Source organism: Balaenoptera acutorostrata, chromosome 10 (genome assembly GCF_949987535.1).
Source record: "Balaenoptera acutorostrata chromosome 10, mBalAcu1.1, whole genome shotgun sequence".
NCBI classification, from domain to species: domain Eukaryota; kingdom Metazoa; phylum Chordata; class Mammalia; order Artiodactyla; family Balaenopteridae; genus Balaenoptera; species Balaenoptera acutorostrata.
The window spans coordinates 82,664,132-82,680,044 of NC_080073.1; the positions used below are offsets into that span (position 1 = coordinate 82,664,132).

At 44.4% G+C, this 15,913-nt stretch overlaps 1 long non-coding RNA gene across 1 annotated transcript in view; it reads left to right on the forward strand.

Annotated features, from left to right (window-relative positions):
• The first annotated feature begins 25 nt into the window (after positions 1–25).
• Positions 26–15,913, forward strand: part of LOC130709110 (uncharacterized) — a 151,772-nt gene continuing 135,884 nt past the window's right edge. Inside the window, exons 1-2 of the long non-coding RNA XR_009009610.1 lie at positions 26–238; positions 6,506–6,641. This is a non-coding gene — a long non-coding RNA (uncharacterized LOC130709110). The remainder of the gene's footprint in view (positions 239–6,505; positions 6,642–15,913) is intronic.

Consider the following 15,913-nt stretch of genomic DNA (forward strand, 5'->3'; position numbering starts at 1 on the left):
CCAGTGAAGTTCCCGATGCCCTGAACTCTGATTCTCTTAGTGCCGGGCGTGGTGAGGTTGTGTCCGCGTTTGGACAGCAGAAGCCCACTCTGGTGCCGTCTCCTCGCGGGTTCTGGAAGGGAGCCAGTTCCTCTTGGTTTTGGATGAAAGGGTTAAATGCCTGCGGAGATCACCGGAGCGAACAAGATAAGGCAACAACAAAAAAGCGCTCAAAACTGATGCTATAGCTTAACTCCCGGTGGGTAGATTTACCGTGATTTTTCTTAGGGATTCTGATTTTCCCTTAGTGATCACTACCAACTCCCTTTCTTCTCAAGACTTTTTGTAGAAGGAGAAAATGTGGTGGAGTAAGTGACATCTTTTCAGCTAGACAGGTTTAAGCACATAAGACAAAGTGCTTTGTGCTCAGGGCACAAGTGGAAGATCCTTGCTGTTTTTCACTGATATTTGGATAACTTAAGGCCTTCATCATCCTAGTATCCTATGCTTTCCCCATATCAAGCCCCAGTAATTAAGCCTTTCTCCCAGTGCCCTCTGGCTGTATTTCTATTACCCCATGCCCATGGACCCAATATAGTCAACTGTTTAATGTAGGCAAGTTTATTCTTTTATTTTATTTTATTATTTATTTTTGGTTGCATTGGGTCGGTTGCTGTGCGCGGGCTTTCTCTAGTTGCGGTGAGCAGGGGCTACTCTTCTTTGCGATGTGTGGGCTTCTCATTGTGGTGGCTTCTCTTGTTGCGGAGCACAGGCTCTAGGCACGCGGGCTTCAGTAGTTGTGGCTCGCGGGCTCTAGAGCGCAGGCTCAGTAGTTGTGGCACACGGGCTTAGTTGCTGCGTGGCATGTGGGATCTTCCCGGACCAGGGCTCGAACCCGTGTCCCCTGCATTGGCAGGCGGGTTCTTAACCACTGGGCCACCAGGGAAGCCCAAGTTTATTCTTTTAGGTATTTACAATGTTTATCATGTGCCAGCCGTTCCAGGCCCTTGGCCATTGCCCATTGCCTTAAGAATACAGGTGTGCAAACTATATACAAATGAGATAATGTAAACATAAACAAATAACAAGATTTTTAACAGTCGATTGCCATTCAACTCCACAAACACTGACTTCAGTTTGACAGATACTATGCTAGGTGTTAGAAATAAAAAACTGCAAGGATCCCCTCCCCCTGTGAAATGATATAGTCAGGAAACAACTACCATGCAGAATGGTAAACGCTACGATGGAAACCAAGATAAGCAGATTAATGAAGAACTTTCTGTCAAGGGGCATGTGAAAAGCATATGCCAGAGGCATAGAAGAGTTGGGCAAATGTATCTCCTTTATTCTTCACTCTTCTGCCTGCAGTTCAAGGCCAGAGCTGGTTCAGCTCTTCATCACCCTAACAAGTTCTATCTTTCCAGGTTTTAAAAGTTTCAAATTTAACTTGATATTCCAAAAATCTCCAGTTTTACACCACACACAATTGTTTTTGTTGTGTTCACCTATCAATAAAATGTTTTCGGCCATACTACCAAAATATCTGTATTTATTTTTAATTATGGACTTATATAACTGTCAAGTCATACATTAAATATTAAATAATTTTTTTGTATTTTAAGAGAAAAGTAAACACAAATTTCTATTATTTTATTCCTAGCCCCCAAAGGATGCCTTTTCATATGCCCTTGACAGATAGGCCTTAGTTATTGTCTGTGTATCTTGGTTTCCGTTAGAGCATTTTTCACTCTGCATTGTAGTTTCCTGACTGTCCCATCTTGTTCAAAACCATGGGGTGCTTGTACCTCCACTTTAAAGAGCCCTGTGTTAGATTGTAAACTCCATTGGAGGGGGAACCATGTTGAATTTTGCTCATTATTTATCACCAGATCTTACTACAGCCCCTGGTATATACTAAGAGCTTAATAAATACGCTTTGAATAAGTGTGTGAGCTCTTACTCCCCCTCACCATCACCACACTAGTGCTTCCATTTTCTGCTCCAGAACTCCAACCCTCTGTCAGATGGTTATGTCCCAAGACTATTGACTCCTCTCAAACCTAAGTTAGTAAGGTCATGTTCTCATTCTTTACCCATCCAGAGACTTAGGGTTCCCAATACATGTATAATTTAGGGAGAAATTTCTGCCCCCCCGGACAACTCATCTTAACCCTGCAGTGTAAACTGACTACCATGACTTCAGTATGAGTTACTCCAGATGGCAGCACCATCGCATTCATGGATAAAGTTGCAAGAAATGACTCTTCAACTTAACTGTGGGTATTTTTTTCAAAATAGATCAAAAGAATGCCTAGGACTCCATGCCAAGTTTCAAGGAAAGTGTGTTACTGAGTGTCAGAATCAAATTCCTGGCCAGTTGGGTTCTAGACCCTGTGCTGGAGCCATCCCAATCCTTATAACCAGCCTGTCAAAAATGAACCCAAGTAGGTGCAGTACAAAGCCCTGTAACTCTTGCTTGCTTCCCTATAGCAGCGGTCCCCAACCTTTTTGGCACCAGGGACCGGTTTCATGGAAGACAGTTTTTCCACAGACCGGGGTAGGGGGTGGGGTGGGGATGGTTTCGGGATGATTCAAGCACGTTACATCTATTGTGCACTTTATTTCTATTATTATTACATTGTAATATATAATGAAATAATTATACAACTCACCATGATGCAGAATCAGTGGGAGCCCTGAGCTGGTTTTCAGTTGCCACTCACTGATAGGGTTTTGCTGTGAGTCTGCAAGCAATTGATGTATTATGGTCTCTGTGCAGTCAAACCTCTCTGCTAATGATTATCTGTATTTGCAGCCACTCCCCAGTGCTAGCATCACCGCCTCAGCTCCACCTCAGATCATCAGGCATTAGATTCTCATAAGGAGCGCACAACCTAGATCCCTCACATGTGCAGTTTACAGTAGGATTTGCACTCCTATGACAATCTGACGCCGCTGCTGATCTGACAGGAGGTGGAGCTCAGGCGGTAGTGCGAGCGATGGGGAGCGGCTGTAAATACAGATGAAGCTTCTCTCACTCACCCACCACTAACCTCCTTCTGTGTGGCCCAGTTCCTAACAGGCCACAGACCAGTACCAGTCTGTGGCCTGGGGGTTGGGGACCCCTGCCCTATAGCATCCATGGTAGTCCCCTGAGAAGTGATTGTTGAATTATCTTCACGTAATAGTTAACTATTTTATTCCTTCTCCTCTTCCTCCTCCTGCTTTTCTTTCTTTATTTTTAAATTCTGGCAGCATTTTCCCTTCTGTGATCCCAGATCTCCTCCAACCATACACTTCCAAGTGTATCAGAAGGTTGCTTCAGTATTGAGAAGTATTGGGAGATTTGTTCTATTGTTGTAGCATCTGAAGTTGAATTAAGAATATGACTGAAAGTTTCATTAGAATGCTGTTCTAATGACTGTTGTTTGATTTAAAGGTGAAATACTACATGTGCTTAGGAGGTATTTGCACAACCCAATGAAACCTCTCTTTTGAGATAAAATACAAGCCTATGTTTGCCTCTGGACATTTGAATGTTGATTAAAATATAAACCAAGCATAAGCTAGTTTATGCTAAGGGTAACACTATTCAGTCTCTGCCTTTTGTTTTTCCTCCCCGTGATCTTACTTTTTTCTTCTTTTCTAATTTGTGTTTTCCGTTATCTTGTTGCCAGGGGCTCCCATTGGCCTGGCTTGTCTTTGCTGGAGAGAGATAGAGATTAAAGGGCAGTTTCCTTTCCTCCTCAGACCTTGGGGTTTGTTCCATGCTTCCATTGTTACTTTGCTGCTACTCTTCCTTGTTGCTGGTCAACATGTAACCAGGTTTATCTCTATTCCTGTCCTTGAGTGTTCATCCTGATGGATGTGAGCTACTGGAAGGCACTGCCCAAGCCTGTCTACCATGTTGTTTTCCCAATGGCTAGCAGAACTTCCGACAAATAGCGGATGCTCATAAATATCTGCTGAATGAGTGAACAATTTGAACTTTCTGGATTCTCTGGTCTTTTCTTCTCCACTTCCTTTCATAGTCTTTAGTACTGTATCTGGGAGCAACTGGGCAATGAAAGGCATCTGTGTCCTCACTTCCCTCTATCTATATTACTTCCTAGGTGTATTATCATCCCCCTTTTATGGCTTTGGATTCCATCTACAATCTGCTGACTCCCAAATGTATTTCTCCAGCCCAAACCTTTCCCCTGAATTCCAGACTTATATACTTAACAGGCTATTAGTGATTCCTCCTCTTGGGTGTCTGTCTAAAAGGCATCTCAAACTGAGAATAATAAAAAGTGAACTCTTGATTTTTCCCCAGACCTGCTCCCTCTGTGGTGTTCTCAAGACAAACACCTTAGAGTTATGTTTAACTCCTCTTTCTTTCACATCCTATCTCCATGCATCAGCAAAATCCTGCCTAGTCCATCTTCAGAACATATCCAGAATCTGTTTACTTTTCACCCTCCTTATGACAGCCACCGGTTTAAGTCACTATCAGCTGTTTCCCAGAATTTTGCAATAGTCTCCAACTTGACCTCTACTTCTGTGTTTTCCTCCTACGGTCTATTCACAACCCAGCAGCCTGAGCAATCCTCTTAAAACCAACGCCACATTAAGTCACTTAAAACAATCTATCAAACTCTTAACTCAGTAAAAGTCAAAACCCTTAAAACAACATATAAGACCTTTGTCATTTCTTGGACCTTCTAAAGCTACTCTGTCTTCCACCTGCAATGGCCTCCTCCTTATTCCTTGAGCACACTAAGCACTAGAATTGCCTCAGGGCCTTTGCACTTACTCTCCCCCCATGCCTAGAATAATCTAACCCAGAAATCTCCAAGGCTTATACCCTTGTTTCACTCTGATCTCTATAAATGTCATCTTTTGGAGAGTTCTCCTTGATCACTATCTAAATTTGTAACATCTCCCTCCTTGCCTCCCTTTTACTCTGCTTTATTTTTCTCCTTAGCACTTATCACTGTCAGACATACTATAGGTTCACTTTAAACATTTTTATTTATTTATTTGGCTGTTCTGGGTCTTAGTTGCGGCACGTGGGATCTTTGTTGCCGCGTGCGGGATCTTTAGTTGGGGCATGAGAGCTCTTAGTTGCGGCAGGCATGTGGGATCTAGTTCCCCGACCAGGGATCAAACCCAGGCCCCCTGCTTTGGGAGCATGGAGTCTTAACCACTGTACCACCAGGGAAGTCCCTATAGGCTCACTTTTAATATTTGTTTACTCTTATCCCCCTGTTAACTCACTGAGGGCACAGACTGTTCTGTTCACCACTACTTGAAACCCCAGCACCTGGAACATTGTCTGGTACCTGGTAGGAGCTCAGTCAGTACTTATTCAATGGATAAATTAATGAACAAATGAATGGAAAATTGAAATGCAGATCAGTAAGATATGCTTTTACTAGGAACCCCTTGGCCAAAAATTAAGTCTAAGAGAAAGAAAATAACAACTACAATAATTTAAAAAATTACTATCGATGGGTAATATCTTTCTGTTCCCCATTAATGATAGTAAGTTTTTTCTGCCACCTTTCTGAAATGTTAAAATATGAAAAGTTGGGGCTTCCCTGGTGGTGCAGTGGTTGAGAATCCGCCTGCCAATGCAGGGGACACGGGTTCGAGCTCTGGTCTGGGAAGATCCCACATGCCGCGGAGCAACTGGGCCCGTGAGCCACAATTACTGAGCTTGCGCGTCTGGAGCCTGTGCTCCGCAGCAAGAGAGGCCGCGATAGTGAGAGGCCCGCGCACCGCGATGAAGAGTGGCCCCCGCTTGCCGCAACCAGAGAAAGCCCTCGCACAGAAACGAAGACCCAACACAGCCAAAAATAAATAAATAAATTTTAAAAATCTGTAAAGTTAACACACCCCAAGAGAATACTTAACCTTTTTAAAGTGCTATAAAAGAAGAAAGACTATAACTATGGTTACGATGAAAAAGACATACCATTGTCTTAAATTGGTATGAATTCGGGATGTCTTACTCTTCTATAAATGCATCACTTACCTTTTTAAAAAATTAATTAATTTGTTTTTGGCTGCATTGGGTCTTTGTTGCTGCGTGCGGGCTTTCTCTAGTTGAGCGGGGGCTACTCTTTGTTGTGGTTCTCGGGCTTTTCATTGCAGTGGCTTCTCTTGTTGTGGAGCACGGGCTCTAGGCACGCAGCCTTCAGTAGTTGTGGCACGCGGGCTCAGTAGTTGTGGCTCGTGGGCTCTAGAGCGCAGGCTCAGTAGTTGTGGTGCACGGACTTGGTTGCTCTGTGGCATGTGGGATCTTCCCGGACCAGGGCTTGAACCCATGTCCCCTGCACTGGCAGGCGGATTCTTAACCACTGCGCCACCAGGGAAGTCCCGCATCAGTTATCTTGAATATCAAGCACTTTCTCTTGAAATAGAGACTGTTATGATATTTATTTAGATGATAAGTCAAATTTGGCACCAGTTCTTTTTCTTTTTACTACTTATAAATTTCTAAAGCCTTTCCCAATACACTTTCCTTTTATCCTTTCAGCACCATAATGAGATGAGAAAATTGAGCCACAGAAGGGTTAAGTGACATCGAAAGGCTGCAAAGCCAGTTAGTGAAGAATTAAGATTGAATTCAGGTCTCAGTCCTCAACATCTTTACAGGCTGAGCTATGTCAAAGGTAAGATCTTAAATCAGGAGAGCTTCTCAATATGTCCTTTACTTTGCTGGTTATCGAAAGAGAAATTTCTCAATTGATATATTTCATTCTATAACATACAAAGGAGCTAAAGAATTCTAGGAAGTAGACAAAAGCAGATGATAACCAAACTTCTGGCTAAAAACTATGTGCAACGGGCAAAGAGTAGTGACGTGGTTCTGTTGTTAAGAACATGCTTGTGTGGACTGTGTCCTGGCTGAGCAGTGTGTTCTATAAGTGCTCTAGATGAGTTCGGAGTTGGTGATACAGTACAGAATATGCTTTGCCCCAATTCTGTTATTTATGAAACAAGTTTTCCAAACATTAGCCATAATTGGTTTAATTGTTCTAGGTTATGTGATGTATTAGTTATATGCATAACGTGTCATAAAACGCCTTGCTTTTGTACACCTGCAATTTATTTTATTTTATTTATGTTTGGCTGTGTTGGGTCTTCGTTGCTGTGCGCGGGCTTTCTCCAGTCGAGGCGAGCGGTGGCTTCTCTTGTTGCGGTGCGCAGGCCTCTCATTGTGGTGGCTTCTCCTGTTGCGGAGCACGGGCTCAAGGCGCATGGGCTTCAGTACTTGTGGCTCACGGGCTCTAGAGCGCAGGCTCAGTAGTTGTGGTGCACGGGCTTAGTTGCTCCACGGCATGTGGGATCTTCCCAGACTAGGGCTCGAACCCGTGTCCCTTGCATTGGCAGGCGGGTTCTTAACCACTGAGCCACCGGGGAAGCCCTGTACACCTGCAATATTAGACATGTTCTTACATGTCGAAAACTGGCGGTGCCATTTCTTTTCACAATCTCAAATTCCCTTTTTGCTGAGAGTAAATGTGGCATCTTAAGTCTCAAATGAAATCTACAGGTGTATGTTGCAGTTCTAGTATTTCTGCAAACTATTGCTTGGCATCTGATGGTGAAGCACATTTTTTTTTTTTTGAAATTCATATATTCCCTAATGTCAGGTTCACTCAGTCAATTCTCTTTCAGGTTTAATAGCTTTATAGTATTGTCTTCTAATCTGAATGATTAAGTGATGCACTGCCCTCCATCAGATGTATTTCAACAGAATGGACGCAGGTAGACAACTTAAAAAGCTGTCAGATACCCCACGCTTCCACTGCAGGGGGCACGGGTTCGATCCCTGGTCAAGGAACTAGGATCCCACATGCTGCACGTGCGGCCAGAAAAACAAAATAAACAAAAAACAAAATCTGTCAGATACCCTATACACATAAAATTGTTTAAAGTCTAGCAAGTTAAAAGTACAATAATATGTTATTACTTGTGCATTTTGCTAATCAGGAAGATTAACTTCTACATAGTCTTAATCTATATGTTGTCTTTTCATTTTTCTCTCCACCTCCTCCCACCCTTTTTACTTTCTGAATGTAACCTAGAACAGAATGTTTCTTTCCTATTCTCCCTGTAACCAGAGCACTCTGTACAGGCCTTTGTTTTATCACTTATGATATTAATATTGTAATTATTTGCTTTTACTTCTCTTCCCCAACTCAAGGCTGGAAGATGTGTCATTTATCTTTGTTCCTCTAGCATTATGCTATACCAGATACATAGTAGGCATTCAATGAATGTTTATTGAATCAGATTTTCAAAGACCATTTACTTTCTTCATGATAAAGACGGCAAATAAAACATAGTAGGCTGTTTCAGGATATGCATGAAAGGCTTTTGGAGCCCCAAGTTTATTTCAACAGTTTAATGTTATTTAATAATGCAGTAGGCAGCTTCTGAAAGTGCCACCAATGATCTCTGGCAGCTGATATTCATGTCCATGGATTAGACCTAGTAACTTGCTCCTAATAGATAGAAAGAACATGGCAAAAATGATGGAATGACATTTACAAGATTAGGTAGAAAAGAAGTGACGTCTATCTTATTGGCTCTCTCCATATAGCTTCTTGACTTGCATGCTTTGATGAAGCAAGGTGCCATGTTGGAGGTGCTCACATAACAAGAAACTAAGGGTGGCCTCTAGCCAACAGACTGCTAGGAACTGAGGTCCTCAGTATGACAGCCTACAAGGAACAGAATCCTGCCAACAAAGTGGATCCTTACCCAGTGCAGCCTTGAAATGACTACAGGCCCAGTGGGCATCTTGACTGTAGTCCGTGAGAAACCCTGGAGCAGAGAACCCACCTAAGTTAAGTGATGCCCCGATTCCTCACCTACAGAAGCTTTGAGTTTAAAATGTTGTGGGGGACTTCCCTGGTGGCGCAGTGGTTAAGAATCCGCCTGCCAATGCAGGGGACACGGCTTCGAGCCCTGGTCCAGGAAGATCCCACACGCCGCGGAGCACCTAAGCCCGTGCGCCACAACTACTGAGCCTGCGCTCTAGAGCCTGTGCTCCACAACAAGGGAAGCCACCGCAATGAGAAGCCCGTGCACCGCAATGAAGAGTAGCCCCCGCTAGCCGCAACTAGAGAAAAACCCCGTGCACAGCAACGAAGACCCAACGTAGCCAAAAATAAATAACTTAATTAAAAAAAAGAAGTCACTATGCTCTGAAAGTGAGAAAGCCTGGGAAGTTGCGTTCTGGTTAAATAAATCAAGAAAAATTCCCAAAGACTAGGGATAAAGGGTGCTACAGTGAGTGTATAGGACAAGCACAAAAAAGACAAAATGAATATTCAGGAAACATTCATGAATAGTCTATTCACTTCTTAAATTAACCTGGGCACCTAGCAGGGTATCTGCAAGTCAGGTGTGCCAGGCATAAAGTATGCGCTCAATAGATATTTGCTGGATGACCCAATGTAAAATGCGAAGTCAAAAAAGGGTGCTGGTCGAGGGATGGAAAAAAGCTGCGTGTCCGGACATGGATTCCTGTCATAGCTCTTCCTCCGAAGAGCTCCGGGCCATCTGTGCACCACCAGGCTCCGAGAGCCCAGGAGGGATCCTCAGGGGGGCGGGGACGCCCTTTGCGCCGGCCGGAGGGGCGGGCGCGGCTTTTCCTCCCCCAGTCCAACCTCCCGCGCCCAAGTCTGGACCGCAACACCTCCGGGGCCCCCATCACTTCCGGGCCCTACAGCCACGCCGGGCCCTGGGACCACAGCCCGCCCCCCGGACCCCTCCTCCACTCTCAGGGCGTGGGGACCGTTAACCGCCTGCGGCGCAGGGCGGCGCCACTCCGACCCCGCGCCCGGCCGCCCTCCGCGGCCCCGCCCCGCTCCCCCGCCGCGGTCACCCCATTCATCCAGCGGCCGTGCCCGCCAATCACCGCGCACCCATAGCTCCGCATCTGGCGATGGGGCGGGGCCGCGCCGGGCACACGCTCATCCCTTCCCGGCCCCGGGCTCGGGCCCGGCCTGGGTCAGTCCCGGGCAATGACCTGCCTCGGCCTCGCGCTGACCCGGCGGGCACTTGGGTGAGGGTGGGGAGACGCCGGGCGAGGGGGCGGAGAGCTGTGCGGGCCGGACGGAGGAGTCCTGGGATCTGAGGGTGGTCGGGAAGAATGGAAAGTGGTCTTGACTGCAGTGGTTCCACACCCCTCGGACCTAGAGCCCAGAGCATCCAGATTGGCACGTAGGAAGCTCCCAGTCCCGAGCCGCGCCCCTGGGTGGAACTGGGTGGGGCAGGAGAAAAGGGGAAGATGAAGCAGCAAGAAAATGTGGCTCTGGACAGCTCAGCCCAAGTGCGGTGCTAGGGAAGGCCTGTGGAGAGAAGCCTGAAGTCCTTACTCATCTCTCACAGTCATCTTTTATAATCCGGGAATTAGCCCGCAGTGGTAGACTTTGTTAATGCTTGTCCAGGCTGCCGAGGGTGGGGATAAAACAAAAGGCTGCTTCTGTAGAGGTAAAATTATATTTACTCTTTGTATCTTCAAAAATTGTGTGATATTGAAAATATCTGTCCTGCTGTGTTTCATAAATGGACTTTTGTTTTTTCTTCTGAGCTATCTACCATAATGTCTTATTCATCAGGAAGGATTAAGAGGAAACCTAGTGGCTTTTCTGTTGGTGGCAAAGGTCACTCCCTTCTTCCTCCCCCTCCCTTCTGCCCCCTCCCAAAACCTTAAGGCACAGAAAACAGTTTGACCACAAACTGCTACTAGATATTTTCACTTCTCACCTAGTCCCCCTAACCAGTCTGTAGTAATAGGTATTATCACCTGTTTTAGATGTCAAAACAGGTTCAGAGATTAATCTGACCAAGATCACAGTTTGTGTATCGCAGAGTTTGGGCCCTTTCCACATTTCTTACCCCCAGATCATGGAATCCACAATAAACGGAAGGTAGAAAGGAATCTAATGCTTTTGGCACCCTTAGCTAAGGACGGTGCATCTAGCCCAGTGTGCAAGCACTTCTTGGAGTTGGGTTTGTATTTCTTGAGAACTCTGTCAAGTACATAGTTTTCGTGCCAGAACTTTGAAGGGTAGAAGGAGAGTTCCTTGAAGCTCTGAAATGCTAGGTCACATATGGGCTGATGTCTTTTGTAACCCTAGCCTGACCTGAAACAAAACCCCTTTTTGTAATTAAGTGTTGCCTGCCGGGATGCTGGAGGGCTGCCCAGGTCTTGTTCAGGGACTTCATTCTTTGTGGCAAGCAGAGTACAGAAAAGTTGGATCAAAGAGTTAATTAGGTCACAGAATGCTTTTTGGAGGAAGAAAGTAGCAAACTATGATTAGACTTTGACCTCAATCCAATTTAACAGATTGACTGGGTCTGTCTGCTCCATACTCCAGGCTGTGGACACACAAAGATGGGTGAGAAGCTTTTCCACCTGCTGGAAAAGATTACAGTTAGGGTGAGGTGCATTAGTGACCTGAGTGTATGAATAACAGTAAAGGAAGGCAGTACATACAATGACAGTAGATAAATACAAGGTAAGAATTATGGTTCAGCTTTGACCAAGCAGCATGGGTCAAAAGGCTGAAGAAGGAAAGAAGGGCCCTTTTAAGAGCCAAGCTGCAGAGTCAGGACTTTTCTTCACCAAAGTGGCCTTTAAAAGAAATGCCAGCCCAGCATTCTTAAATGTTCTTTAATAGCTTTCCCGTTGCGTTTGGTACAAAATCCCAAATCCTTACTATGATATAAAAACCTGCATAAGCTGGGTCCTGCTTACCTGCCCATCCTCCCCACTGTCTACACTGAGTCCTGCTTATGTACCCATTTGGTGCCCTGCTGTCTACACTTGCACCATTCTACTCATCTCTGTTTCTCAGAGATGAAATTTTTCTCACCCCAGGCCTTTCACACATGCTGACCCTCTGCCTGTCACTTTACTACCCTACCCCTCTTCTATACCCCGTTCCCCAGCTCATCTCTCCTTCCTTCTCAGCTTCAAGTTGCTTCCTCTGAGAAGCTTCTCTTCTACATAAAGCCCACGATTATAACTCCCATCAGATCTGTTTTTTCTCCAGGTACTTATCAAAAATTTTTTTTAAATTATTTGTACTGTTTTTTAAAAATTATTATTTATTTATTATTTATTTTTGGCTGTGTTGGGCCTTTGTTTCTGTGCGAGGGCTTTCTCTAGTTGCGGCAAGCGGGGGCCACTCTTCATCGCGATGCGCAGGCCTCTCACTATCACGGCCTCTCTTGTTGCGGAGCACAGGCTCCAGACGCGCAGGCTCAGTAGTTGCGGCTCACGGGCCTAGTTGCTCTGCAGCATGTGGGATCTTCCCAGACCAGGACTCGAACCCGTGTCCCCCGCATTGGCAGGCAGATTCTCAACCACTGCGCCACCAAGGAAGCCCTATCAAAAATTTTAAGGTATTGTTATTCATGTGATTCTGTTTGACATCTGCTTGTCCTGTCATCACACCCTATTTTTCCATAAGGTTTATAACTATAAATATGTGTGTGTGTGTGTGTATATATATATATATATGTATATATATATATATGTATGTATGTATTTATGCAATTACTTGTTTTTAATGTCTGCTGGCCCCACCTGGTTTTGGGCTCCATGCAGACATAGATTTGTTTCCCATTATATCCAGTGGTTAGCACATTGTCAGTGCTCAATAAATATTTCTCGAGTTAATGATCAGGATCAGTTGTTGGGAAATAGTGGGAGGCAGGCTGAGTAAGGTAGGATGGAGTGGATTGTATAGTACCAAAAAGAGGCGTTTCTACTCGGTTAGACCTGCAGTCTTCAGTATGGGAGCCACTGGCCACACGTGGGTATTTAGCACTTGAAATGTGACTAAGGAACTGAATTTTAAATTCTATTTAATTTTAATTAATTTACATGTTCTAAAGTATATTTAGAACAATGTGGGTATGTGAATCTACTTTTTCAAATATATATTTTATGAAATCTAAACAGAGATCAATTTTTTGTTGAAAATTTATCATCTGAATTGAGAAGAAATACACTGGACTTTGAAAACCCCATACAAAAAAATAATATAAAAATAATGTAGGGCTTCCCTGGTGGTGCAGTGGTTGGGAATCTGCCTGCTAATGCAGGGGACACGGGTTCGAGCCCTGGTCTGGGAAGATCCCACATGCCGCGGAGCAACTGGGCCCGTGAGCCACAGCTACTGAGCCTGCGCGTCTGGAGCCTGTGCTCCGCAACAAGAGAGGCCGCGATAGTGAGAGGCCCGCGCACCGCGATGATGAGTGGCCCCCGCTTGCCACAACTGGAGAAAGCCCTCGCACAGAAACGAAGACCCAACACAGCCAAAAATAAATATAAAAATAAATAAATAAGACCTGGTGCAAGCAAATAAATATTTTAAAAAATAATAATAATGTAAAGTATCTCATTTTTTCCTACTGATTACATGTTGAAATTGTAATATTTTTGATATATTAGGTTAAGTAAAATATATTTTTAGAATTAGTTTCACTAATTCTGGGATATGCCCAAAGAACTGAAAATGGGGACTCAGACAGATACTTGTATACCAGTGTTCATAGCAGCATTATTCATAATAGCCCAAAGATGGTCACACCCAAATTTCCATCAAGAGAGGAATCAATAACCAAAACGCGATATATATAATGAAATATTATTCAGCCTTAAAGAGGAATGAAATTCTGACACACGCTACTACAGAGATGAACCTTGAAAACATTATGCTAAGTGAAACAAGCCAGCCACAAAAGGACAAATATTATACGATTCCACTTATATGAATAGTCAAATTTATAGAGACAGAAAGTGTAATAGAGAGTACCAGAATGCTAGGGCAAGTGGAGGTGGGGAGTTAGTGTTTAATTAATACAGAATTTCTGTTTGGGATGATGCAAAAGTTCTGGAAATGGATAGGGCTGATGGTTGCACAGCATTGTGCAAGAACTTTAATGCCACTGAATTGTACAGTTAAAAATGGTTAAAATGGTGAATTTTTACCACAATACATTTTTAAAAATTGATTTCACTTATTCCTTTTTACTTTTAAAAAATGTGGGGCTTCCCTGGTGGCGCAGTGGTTGAGAGTCTGCCTGCTAATGCAGGGGACACGGGTTCGAGCCCTGGTCCCAGAAGATCCCACATGCTGCGGAGCAACTAAGCCCGTGAGCCACAACTACTGAGCCCGCGTGCCACAACTACTGGGCCCGCGTGCCACAACTACTGGGCCCATATGCCTAGAGCCCGTGCTCCACAGCAAAGAGGAGCCACCACGACAAGAAGCCCGCGCACCGCAACAAAGAGTAGCCCCCGCTCGCAGCAACTAGAGAAAGCCTGCGCACAGCAATGAAGACCCAGCACAGCCAAAAGATAAATGGAATTTAAAAAAAATGTGGCTACTAGAAAATTTAAAATTGCATAAGTGGCTTTCTCATTATGTTCTATTGGATGGCACTGGGTTAAACAATTGGGAACCCTGGGGGTGGATGAGTAAATTTCTGAGATGAAGGTTTCACTAATGTCCGTGGCACCAGGAATTCTGCTTTACAAGGAGGGTAAGAGGGTAGCAGATAATGATGAACCCAAGAATTTAGGATTTGGTGGAATACGCTCTGTATAAAAAGGCATATGAGGGAAAGCCTGGGGCGGGGAGGGATGCACCGTAGGATTTAATCTGGGAAGGGCTTTCTTTGTGGCTGAAGTGAGAACCTTCTAGAGATAGTGGTATCTCTACTGTAATGGGATAAGTTGGCAGTAAGCCCAGCATGATGTTCCTTAATTGTTGTGGGATCACATGAGTACTGTGTGTGAAGAGCTTTCTAATCTGAGAGGCGCAGGTGGGGTGAGAGGCACAGGTGAGGCGCAGGTAAAGTTAATCACAAGTATGAGATTTTTTTTATTGCAGTCAGGGTGATGCTTTCCATCTGCTCTGGCTTCTGCAGAGAAGCTCGAGCTTTGGGGCTATTTCTACCAGTGCCACATATTTGATCTTTTATATAAAACTGTGAGAAGGTTCATTTGTTATGACTCCCTGATACCTCAAGTATAGAAACCCGCTCTTCCAAAGTTGCACTGTCACCAGTTGAAGAATGTTGTTCTTGGAGAATGGTTGTCTTCATGTGTCCAACATTGTCCTATTTGTGAGGTTTTCAACCACCCAGAAGATAGGCAAGTACTGACCCAAACATAGAATGTGCACTGGGCCCAAGGACAAAAGGTATGGGAGAAGGTGGCAAGACAGCGGTTGGAGACAAATTCAACTGTTCCACGTTTTCTGACACTCAGAGAAGCCAGTGGGAGATACAAGATCCAGAACTGATGCAGAGCTGATCTTGTGGATTCGCAGGGATTTGAGCCTGGCCCTAACACATCCTTACAGCCTTCCACACAGTTTAGGAAACAGCCCAGCTCTTTGGGCTTACCCCAGATTAAGAATGGCCATCACTGAGGCTGGACACCAGGTCCAGCCTGGTAGGCATCTCCAGAAGTAAAATTTCACCTGGGTTGGGCTGAACCTGACTCTGACCCTAGGAATATAAGGGGGGAAAACCCAAGCTCACTGGGGAAAAAAATCTATACACCTAGAATATGAATTCAGTACTCTACAAAACAATACAGGGTCATTCTCTGCCCAAATGAAATCAGAAGCATAATAGAACTGCTAAAAAGTTTGTACCAACTAAGTGTTTAACCTATCTTTCTATTTATGTTTATTGCTGTTTTTTGATTAGTGTAGTTTAGTTCTTTTTAAAGATCTCTGTGAGACCTAAGATTATATCCTGGTCTGACCATTCCAATAGTTATCAAAAGTCAGTCCCTGGACCAACTGTCTCCAGCATTGTTGCTGGTATGGGGTGAAGGAGTATATTTTTAATACCATCCAAATTCCCATATCCTAACCCCAGTGAAAATAGTGTCTTTGAT